The following is an 11811-nucleotide window of genomic DNA, read 5'->3' on the forward strand; positions in this document are numbered from 1 at the left end:
TCATTATATAATTATTAAAGAGAAAATTCATCAGCTACATTCAACTGACAACAGCTTCAAAAATAAAAAGCAAAGATAATAGAATGACAAGAAGAATTTGACAAATCTACAATCATAGCAGGAGATTTTAGTAGATATTTTTCAGAAATTGATGGATCAAGGAAATGAAAACTGAGTAAGGATATTGAAGTTCTGACCATCATAGTTAATAAGCTTGGTCTAATGCACATGTTGAAGATGTACAACCTAAAAATTAAAATATATTCTTGTTAAATAAACAGGGAATATTTATCAAAATATCCCAAGGCTACAAAGTGAGCCTCTACAAATACCAAAGACCCAATATTATGTAGACTACTTCCTTAACAATGCAATAAAATTGAAAAAGAAATGCAGAAAGGAAGTCAAACCCTCTCCCACTACATTTGGAAATGATAATACTTTTAAACAATTGATGCACCCAAGAAGAAATTTAATGGAACTTAGGAAATATTTAGACATAAACAACCCAAACCACTGTCTGTTACAGCATGGGGATCTTGATTTCAAAAATTCACGTGGAAGAGTAAAAGGTCAGGTCCAGTAGGAATTTGGGAAGTGTAAATGGAAATAGCAATGAGATTCTTTGATGCCTATTGGTAGGGCAAAAACTTAGAAAGTCTGACAATGACAAGCATTGTCAAGAATGAGTGAGATGATAGGAACCCCCAACCCTGCTGCTGGAGGGGTAAACAGCAGAGCCGTTCTGAAGAGAGCCTGAGCACGAGGATGCCCTTCAATTCAGCAAGTAACCTCTAGGCATATACCCTGGACTGTCTACCCCCCATTAGTGGTTGTGAAACCCAAGGGTCTTAATTAAACAGCTTTAAAAGTAAAGAAATAAAGAAACAGAGAGAGAGAGAAGAAAGAAAGAGAAAAAGAAAGAGAGAAAGGAAGAGAGAAAGGAAGAGAGAAAGGAAGAGAGGAAGGAAGGAAGGAAGGAAGGAAGGAAGGAAGGAAGGAAGGAAGGACGGACGGACGGAAGGAAGGAAGGAAGGGCCGGGCGCGCTGGCTCAAGCCTGTAATCCCAGCACTTTGGGAGGCCGAGACGGGCGGATCACGAGGTCAGGAGATCGAGACCATCCTGGCTAACACGGTGAAACCCCGTCTCTACTAAAAAGTACAAAAAACTAGCCGGGCGAGGTGGCGGGCGCCTGTAGTCCCAGCTACTCGGGAGGCTGAGGCAGGAGAATGGCGTAAACCCGGGAGGAGGAGCTTGCGGTGAGCAGAGATCCGGCCACTGCACTCCAGCCTGGGTGACAGAGCCAGACTCCGTCTAAAAAAAAAAAAAAAAAAAAAAGAAAGAGAGAGAAAGAAAGAAAGAGAGAGAAGGGAGAGAGGGAGGGAGGGAAGGAAGGAAGGGGAAAAGAGAAAAAGCTCAAAGTGTATTACACATAGTAAGATTAGGTATTGGTTTTGTAAAAATTGTGCACAAGTAAGTGTATGTGTGTGTGGCAATGTAAATACATTTTTTTTTCTGGGGGTTGTGGTTAAAAAAAAAGAATTTTCTAGATACTGCTCTAAAGAAACTCTCACATTTGTACACAAGAGATAGAGCTAAGGGTACTCATTGTAGTGTTTGCAGTACCAAAAGCTGGAAAGTTCTAAATGTCTATCCATAATGTAATGGAAAAGAAAAGTTATCTTTATCCACTCAGTGGATAAAGGATATCCTGCAGTTAAAATAAGCTAAGTATACATGTGTCAACACTTGAGAAATCTCAAAATCATAATGTTGAAGATAAGTCTTCATGTAGCATGCCTCTAATTTTTTTTTTTTTTTAGACGGAGTCTAGCTCTGTTGCCCAGGCTGGAGTGCAGTGGCACAATCTCCGCTCACTGCAACCTCCACCTCCCGGGTTCAAGTGATTTTCCTGCCTCAGCCTCTCAAGTAGCTGGGATTACAGGTGCCCACCACCACGTCCAGCTAATTTTTGTATTTTTAGTGGAGACGGAGTTTTGTTGTGTTGGCCAGGCTGGTCTCGAACTCCTGACCTCATGATCCACCCACCTCAGCCTCCCAAAGTGCTGGGATTACAAGCATAAGCCACCACGCCCGGCCAACATGTCTTTAAATTTTAAAGATGCATATATATTTGTGGTAAAAATACTGAGATATTCACGGGAAGATCCACACCAATTTCAGGGTTGTGCTTACATATGAGGCAGAATGTCGGGAGGAGACTAGGGAGGAGTATGTGCCTGGCGTGACTTTGGCTTTACCGGTAACATTCTAGATGTAAACAAATCTGAATCAAATAAGGGAAAACGTGAACACCTGTACAATTCGAGTGCTGGGTACACAGATGGCTATAATCTTATTTACTTTGTGTTTGAAATTGTTCACAAATAAAAACATGAAAATTTAAATGATCACAATAAAAATACCTTCCGAGCAGCCCCTACCCAGCAGAGGCTCCCATCCCAAACTGAATGGCCAGTGTGGACTCGGCCATTTGGAAGGGGATGCTTGCTGGCATTTAAGCTTGAGGCTAGGCAGACAGAATGTAAATTTATATCACACACTCCGACGAAATCAATAGAGGTAATTTCCTGATTCAAACCCATAGATGTGCACAGAATCATCCAGATCTACAGAGAACTATACACATGGAGAGGGAGCTCAGGGGGGCAATTCAAGGCCTGAATTATTCAGTGTCTGTCTCACGTCCCCGTCTCTTTGGGCTTCAGTTGGGGCGTGGTGGAGAAGCATGAATTCTGCTGCTGGACTGGCCTCGGCTCAGATGCTCTGACAATAAAGACCTGTGATGAATGATAATTGTGTTTTCTCTACATCAGAGTATGGAAATCTGTTTATAGATTTGGATTACAAATTCTGGAAGCTTTATATGTTTAATGATTTTTTTTTCACTGACCTTAAAGGGCACTGTACTGTTTCAACGATGACTCTGCTTAAATTCAGGCCACTGCTGAATTAACTCCGATTCTGCCCTGTGGAATTAACTTCTGTGATTAAGTCAAACCGGAAATGCCACTTATCCCACCCCCAACTTCTTCTCGTGATTTAGAAAACAGGTTAGGAAGGGAAAAGACAGACGTTTGGGAGAGAATGGTGAATGGCTGTTTTTCTTCCTTAGGCTTATGGGAGCCCCGTGATTCTAGACTTCATAACTGAAATCCCTGTTGAGCACAGAGTAGTCCATTGGGTCTCATTTGTGTTTCTCAAAGACCGAAGCAACTGGCCATGAAGTTCAGTTCTAATAGGATTAAAAAATACAGCAGCAGGTAGATGGCTACAATATCAAAAGGTGCTGAGTGACATACACATTAGAAAAAGAAAACTGAATTAGCAGTGACATTTTTTGGCCTGAGGGCTTTTTTTTTGGACTGTGAAAATAAAGACACACTTTGATCTATTCTACTTAGAACCTGACAAAACATCAAGGCCAGAATATTGCCTCTAATCTTATTAGTCATTTCCAGAGTGTATCCCTTCGGCTCCTCTGTTCCTTGCGGATAAGGCTGTGTGTTTCTCTGAATGGACATTTTATGCTTCTGTTACAGCAACCCCAGAAGAGAAGTCATGCTGGGCACTCATAAGGGGTCCCGTGATTGTTGTAGGAAGCAGCTACTGGATTGGCCGTGACTCTGTTAGATTCATGAGATTTTAAGCGTTCTTCCTCAGTGTGGAAACACCATCACCAGTGGGAGTGAAATGTAAAAGAAGGCAGGGAAACGACAGGCTAGTGAATATAAAATTATAAAAGACGCAAGCGGCAAAAACTCTCCTGTTCATTAATAAAATGTTTCATTATTTTCTCAAAAAATAAAAATAAAAAATGAAATGGGACCTACCATTAGACACAATCTAAAAGTGTTTTTTTTTTTTTTTTTTTTTTTTTTACATTTTGAAGATAAAAAACAATGCTGCAGGCATTCAAGCAAGAAAACAGTTACCTTTGAAAACAAACACAAACACAAAAGGGAAACAAAACAGAATATATATTTAAAAAAAGAATCCGGCAGGCTCAGACCTTTCTGCTTCAGCAACAAACACCGTCACAGACTGAAGTGATGCCTCTACAGCTTTGAGAAAAGAAGATTGTAACTCGATACGCATCCAAGTTGGCATTCAGGTATGAAGAAAACAGAAAAGCATTTCAGAGATCCTCTTGTCAGGAGAAACAGGATTGCAAAGATATCCAAGTGAAAAGACCTCGGCATGTAGGACTTTGAAGCCCGCAGTAAGAGTCTGGAATTTTTTCTATGGATTTTAAGCAAAGGAGTGATGTGATTCAATGGATGTTTTAAAAATATTAACCTAGCTTGCTGGGTGGAGAACAGACTAGAAGGCTAAGTGTAGGAGTGGGCATATGAATAAGGGGGTTTTGCACCCACCAGGTAAGAAATGACGAAGGCCTGGACTGGTGCAGTGATTGTCAAGGAAAAGAAGTGGTTGGATTTGAGACCTCTTTTCTAGGAAGACCCCATAACAGGAATTGTGGATAAGTTGTCTTGGAGGTGGGCTGGGGTGATGAAGGACTCAGAGAAGGCTTCAGGTTTTGATTGTGAGCACTGGGAAGCTGGTGTTGCAACTTACGAAACAGAAGGACTAGTGAAGGCATAAATTTAGGGTTGAAGATCAATGGACTGGTTCTGAACCAGTTTGAGAGGCTAAAACTTCCAAACAGTGAGGCCAAGAAAGTAATTGGATATGCAAGTGTGGAATCATGAAAGATGTTCCCTGCTCCATATCAATTTGTGCATCCGCTGCTGACCCCTTCTGATCCCTCACATCCTCCCCAACTTTTTCATTGACCCTCTGGGGCTCCTATACTGTGATCAATAAATGCACCATCCTTCCAATATTACCTCATCAGTGAATCTTGTCCTAATCCAATATAAAGCAACATATTTTCCCTCCTTGGCCATCACCACCTGGCTTACTTTCTATGTTTATTTGTTTGTTTCGCCACACTAGAAGGCAAGTCCATGAGATCTCTGACTTTGTTTTGTTCACCAGTGTATCCCTATAGTCCAGAACAGTGCCTTGCACGATTGGGTAGAGGCCCAATCAATATTGTTGCTGGTGACTAGAAGCCCAATCATCTGGATTTTAGCCTCCATTATAACGTCATGAAACCTCCCTGAGATTGTTTTTAGTTGTGAGGTGGGGACCTTAGTATGTGCCCTGCTAGCTCATGGGGCTGTTGTGACCATCATGTGAATTATTTGACCCCATGGCTTAACTGTTAGACAGAAAGATTTTGACATTTTCATAGGCCATAGCCTCATGCCAAAAATGCAAAGCAGATTGTGTGAAACTCAATAAGGGGATGTTTGACAGTTTTCTATGTGATTTCCATGGGGGGAAAAATGGGGTGGGGGATGAGGGCCCCAAAGAAATGAGTGTGTTCTCGTAGGGAGTTCTCTGGTGAGTTCTGATCTTAAAATGATCAGTACATAAAACATGGAAAGAGGGCCTTAAAACTAAAGGTGAATACAAAAGAGTGGTGAGCACGGACAAGAATGGTCTCAGAGAGGCTGTGGTAAAAAAAGAGCTAAGGCTTGCAAAAATGTTAAGGACGAGAAGAATTGATTTGGGGGCACATTTGAAGCAAGAAGATAAATTACAAGATCGTGCCAACACATGACAGATTAAAAGCAGAACTTGGGTTTTAGTTTGTTTCCAACAAAGAAAATGCTCTTCAGATTTGAAATAAGAAATCCTTAAAAATGAAACCTAAAGAGCAAGGGAAGTATGAAAAGGGACAACATTTTGCTTTATTAGATAAGATTGAGTCCCCCAAAGCTGGCATAACTGTAAACTCAATCCCCTTCTCCATTTCTTGGGCCTTTTATTTTCTCCCCCAAGCTTGGCACTCAGGTTACCTATTGAGCTCTGGGTGTATTTCCGGCCAGTTCTCAGCTCAGTCTGATGAAAGAGATTATTAGGGAACCACGTCAGGTGAAGACTTGTTAGAAAGAATAACTGCTGTAGAGAGGCCTCTCCTGATCCTTACGATGGGCCTAGAAGAGGCATGACCGGCTGAGCATGTGCATGCTTGGTTGTGTGTGTGTATGTGCATGAGGGGTATTTCTTTACAAGGGAGGTCAAGGGAGGTGTCTTCTGATGATAGGAAACTAGGCTTTATTGTCACCATCTCCTCTGCAAGAGGTAGGAGAGTTTGGGGAACACAAGGGCTGTGGTTCCCCTGCTGCTAAGAAGCACAACATAGACATACTTTTGGATTTTCCAGCCTCTTACTAAATACTCCAAGAGAAGTTGATAAGGCCTTGCCTTCTCTTCTGGGAGCCCCACAAAACATTCATGAGATGGAGAAAACCCTGGGAAGATTGTTGGAGTGAAACCCCAAATAACAATTGCTAATCTTATTCAACAAAGTAATGTTTCTGCATCATTGTTCTTGGATAGCACTATTGACCATCTCAGATCATAGTTCTGACTTAATACAATATAGCAAATTTAGCCTTCATCTGGGTCCTTAAAATGCTAATCCTGCATCAAGATCTCTCAATACCCCTTTTCTCCTGTGTTAGGTCGTTTTTGTGTTGCTATAAAGAAATTCTGAGACTTGGTAATTTATAAAGAAAAGAGGCTCAATTGGCTCACGGTTCTGCAGGCTGTACAGGAAGCATGGTGCTGGCATCTGTTTCTGGTGAGGCCTCAGGAAACTTAAAATCATCGTGGGAGGTGATGGGGAGCCAAAGTGTCACATGGTGAGAGTGAGAGAGCAGGAGAAAGACAGCAAAGGTGTCAAACTCTTAAACAACCAGCTGCCACGTGATCTGAGTGAGGACTCACTCATCACCAAGGTGAAGGCACTAAGCCATTCATGAAGGATCTGCCCCCACAACCCAACAACTCCCACCAGGCCCCACCTCCAACACTGGGGATTACATTTCAACACGAGATTTGGAGAGGACACACATCCAAACTATATTGCCCCCATTCTTTATAAGGCTATTGGTGGAAAACATCTTTCAAAATTTAACTATTGCTTGAAACTTGGGAATTAGTCATACCCGTGTTGATATGCTTTAATCCACTTATAAGTGCTTTACTCTAGAGCCCACTCCCCTTTCCCCTGCTGACCTGACCTTAGTGTGTTCTTGACCTCTCTTTTTCATAGTCCAAACTCATAATTTACCCATTATCTCCCTGGTGGAATGACCTTGACTGTTGCACTCTGGACTGGACACTGGGTTTCCATGTGGTCATCTGACTATTGGGATCCAACTCTGCCCCCAAGGGGTTACTTGGGATAAGTATGGGTTCATAAGAATGGGATTCCATTTTGATTTCCATTCTTTGCTCTTATTCTTACAAATTGTTTATGCTTTCCATCTCCCATCCCCATGGGGATCACCATCCTCACTCTTGCTGGGGGCTGGGTCCTGCCACCCACAAGGAGGCTTCTCAGACACTGCCTTTCTGTCTTCTTGGGCTTCTGAGCACTGTTCTTCTGGGGGCTCTCCCCTGACACCCATATGCCATTACTCTCCATAGCAGCCAGTGCGCCAGGCAACCACTTAGTTACACCATGAGCATGGAAGATCATACAGGCATACATGCAGGAGACCACACCTTGCTAATTGAACCTGGGGGGTCAGCCCCTGCTACTTTCCATGTCTCTTCCTTACTAGAAAGAGAATCTAGTCTAGATTATGGTCTGTCTACCCTACCTACTTGATCTAGCTGTGAATTCTCTATTCTTCCTGACTCCCTTTGAACAATAATAGTTCTAAAACTTATACATATGGGATTCCCAAACAACTGCCAGTAATCGTTTGACTTTTTGACAGGCAGATACTGAGTCTCATTTATCTTTCTAGCCTGGGGCAGCAAGCAGCTACAATGTTTATAGGAAGAAAAATCAGGAGACTAGAAAAAGATGCTAATCTTTGTTTCCAAAAAATGGCAAATTCCAACAAGTGAAAGAGAGTTAAATGGTGAAACCCTCAATAAATCCTTGCAATTTTGGTTTGTGTACTTGGGAAAGAATGACAGTCACGAAGTGAATCATATGAAATTGACCTAATTCCCTGATTCTGAGGGGATAAGTCTCAGGGATATAATATGGAGGTTGTGTATCTCAATCTTTGTAAAAACTATATATCTTTATATATACATATATATGTTACGTATATATGTGGTAAATATAATTCTCCATTTTAACCATTTTTAGGTGTACATGTCAGCGGCATTAAGTATATTCACGTTGTTGTATGACCATCACCATCATCCATCTGCAGAACTTTTTCATCTTCCCAAATTGAAAATCTACCCAGTAACTTCCCATTGTTTCTTCCCCCAGCTGCTGGCAGCCACTGTTCTACCTTGTCTCCATGCATTTAGTGATCCTAGGAACCTCGTATAAGAGGAATCACACAATATTTATTCTTTTTCTACTGCCTTATTTCACTTAGCATAAGGTCCTCAAGGTTCATCCATGTGTAACACGGGTCAGAATTTCCCTTCTTTTTAAGACTGAAAAATAGCATATCTCAGTTTCAAAAAGACAGAGTTTCTCCCACTATTCTATAGGAATTCAGGCCGAGGGATGAGATACGGAGACATCACAGAATCCATGCATCTGGAGGAAGCTGTCTTGGGAAGTTCCACAATACTCTTGTCCAGGCTCTGCCCGGGACAACATTTCTAACAATGACTTAAGTGAGGCCACAGGAGGGCTGCCAAGCTAATAACTTGTGAATGACACAAAAATTGGGCCTAATAGCCCTTTGGTCGAATGATGAATACAGATTCAAAATATGTAGTATACTAAAATGGTACACTGAAACCAAGGAAATGAAATTTAACAGCAATACATGTAATTTACTAAAATTAGGCTAAGGTGCACATGCGCATATGTGTGCATGCATGGGAGTGTGTGAACAAACACAAACACACACACACAACTGCAGAAGCACAAGAGGGACTACAGCTGCCTAAGAGCAGCACAACCAAGAGTTGTGGGTTTTAATTGACCACAAACTCAGACTGAGTCAACAGTGGCATGTGGTTGCCAAAAAAAAACAACTAATGTGATCCAGAGGGGCATTAATAGAAGCACAATGTTCGAAGCAAGGCAGGAAATAGCTCGTCTGCAGGCCATGATGGTTAGGCCGCCCCTGGAATGTTGTGCTCAACTGGGTACCACAGTTTATGAGGGACATAAAAAAAACCCCAAAAACTGGAGGGCATTTGGCAGAAGGTGAATGGTCTGGAAAACGTGCTGCATAAGAAGCAGGAAGTAAATCAGGAAATTTAACAGATAGAAAAGAGGACTTTGCAGGGGCCACACAAAGGGTGGCTTTGCAATTTGGAAGGCCTGCTTCTGTGTAGCATTAGGAAATGAAACTGCTACTCATGGATGGAAGTTCTGGGCAGGGTAATTTCTACTTAGAAAAAGAAACAACTTCCTTACAGTTGGACCTATCAAGCAATAGAATGGGCTCTTTCAGGAGTGAGTTGCTCATCACTGGAGGCAATTACTCAGTTGTTTTAGGACAGTGGTTCTCTGAACCACGTGTGGTAGCTCCTGCCTATAGTCCCAGCTACTTGGGAGGCTGAGGCAAGAGGATTGCTTGAGCCCAGCAGTTCGAGGCTGCAGTGAGCTATGATCACACCACTGTACTCCAGCCTGGGTGACAGAGTGAGACTGTCTCTAAATTTAAAAAAAAAAAAAAATCTTTAAAAAAGAACAGTAGTTCTCAGGAGCAATTTTGCCCCCCTGGGGATATTTGACAATGTCTACAGACATCGTTGATCTTCACAAATGGGGAATGGGAGGTGCTGCTGGCTTCTAGTGGGATGCTGCTACAGTGCACAGGACAGCCCCCAGAGGCTGAATGATCCAGTTCAAGATATCAATAGTGCTGACCTCTGGCTGTAATCCCAGCACTTAGGGAGGCTGAGGCGAGTGGATCACCTGCAGGAGTTCGAGATCATCCTGGCCAACATGGTGAAACCTCGTCTCTCTAAAAATATAAATAAATAAATAAATAAATAAATAAATAAATAAATACAGCCAGGCATGGTGGCAGGCACCGGTAGTCCCAGCTACTCGGGAGGCAGAGGTTGGAGAATTGCTTGAACCCAGGAGGTGGAGGTTGCAGTGAGCTGAGATCACACCGCTGTGCTCTAGCCTGGGTGACAGATTGAGACCCCCATCTCAAAAAAAAAAAAAAAGAAAAGAAAAAAAAGTCCTGAGCTCAAGAAACTTGCTTTTGTTTTAGAAGGAATCCTATACTAAAATGTTTTAGACCAGAGGAGCAAGTCTGCTGGATCTGGCCTGCAGATTATTTTTTAGTTTTATGTCACTTGCCAACATTTAAGAATCCCGAGATTTAACATAAATATTTGGAATTCCAGCCTCTTTAAAAAAAATTTCCATATTTGGCAATATCTGCCCCACCTGCCTGGAGGTGAGAAATTGCCTGGAGCTGAGAAGTTGGTGTCTCTTTTGGATGAATCAAGAGCTCTCCGGTTCATCAGAGTCTTTACCTGATTACCTGTCTGACATTGCAGGCATTTGAGTTTGTGACCTCGCGTGCCTTTCATCCAGTGGATCTCAACTCTGCCGTGCATTTGATCACCTGGGGAGCTTTGAAAAATCCCAGTGCTAAGGCTGCACCCTCGACCAATTACATCAGACTCTCCAGAGGGGAGACCCAGGCTTCGGTGTTTTTTATAGGTCTCCAAGATGGTTCCAAGGTGAAGGCAAGGGTAAGAACCACAGCTATAGATAAGGTAACACTATAACCTGCAGGAAGACGTTCTAAGACAAGCTGACTCATACCCAGCAGATAGAACTTTCTAATAGTTAAAGAATGTAAGGCCAGGCATGGTGGCTCATGCCTGTAATCCCAGCACTTCGGGAGGCCAAGGCGGGCGGATCACGAGGTCAGGAGATTGAGACCATCCTGGCCAACATGGTGAAATGCTGTCTCTACTAAAACATAAAAAATTAACCCGGGGGTGGTGGAGCGCGCCTGTAGTCCCAGCTACCTAGGAGCTGAGGCAGGGGAATTGCTTGAACCCGGGATGTGGAGGTTACAGTGAGCCAATATCTCGCCACTGCACTCCAGCCTGATGACAGAGCAAGACTCCAGCAAAAAAAAAAAAAAAATTAACAACTGAATAGGCTGCTTTGGAAGTGACCTCCAAAAGAAATCTTGACTTTGGGATGTCTGAAAGGGAGAGAGATGGAATGAAAGCAGTTTGTTACCTTGAATGTGGATGCTCTGGGGAGTATCCCCAAGTACCCAGGTCCAGGTACCATTCTGGAAGATTATAACCTAGTAAAGTCAGGTGGGCTGAGCAGGTATAAGTTGAAAAACTTCCCCAGATGATAAGCTGATAAGTGCTCTTAAAAGAGAACACTAAGTCAGATGAATGACCTCTACAAACCCCCAACCTCAACCTTGGCAATGACTCAGGTCCTTAAGAAAAAAATCTATGTAAACCTTCAAATACACACTGAAATAGAAACGTAAGTAACATAGCCATTATGGGTTGGGGAGTATTTTTACTGAGGTTAAACTTGAAGCTGTAAGATTCTCTGATTTGGTCTAACATTAAGGCCTAAAGGATGCCAGGAAATAACTGTTTTTTAGGTTCTAGCTCTTTTTCTGACACACTTGACATGTGATGCTTGCTTAAATAACCTCTCAGAAAGCAGCTTATGTACTTGTGAGAGTTCTTAGCTTCAAGCAACAGATATGATGCTTGATTCCGCCTGCTTTAAGCTAAAAGGAATTCTGTTAAATGGATGACAGTGTAAG

Source organism: Chlorocebus sabaeus, chromosome 5, assembly GCF_047675955.1.
Source record: "Chlorocebus sabaeus isolate Y175 chromosome 5, mChlSab1.0.hap1, whole genome shotgun sequence".
Taxonomy (NCBI): Eukaryota; Metazoa; Chordata; class Mammalia; order Primates; family Cercopithecidae; genus Chlorocebus; species Chlorocebus sabaeus.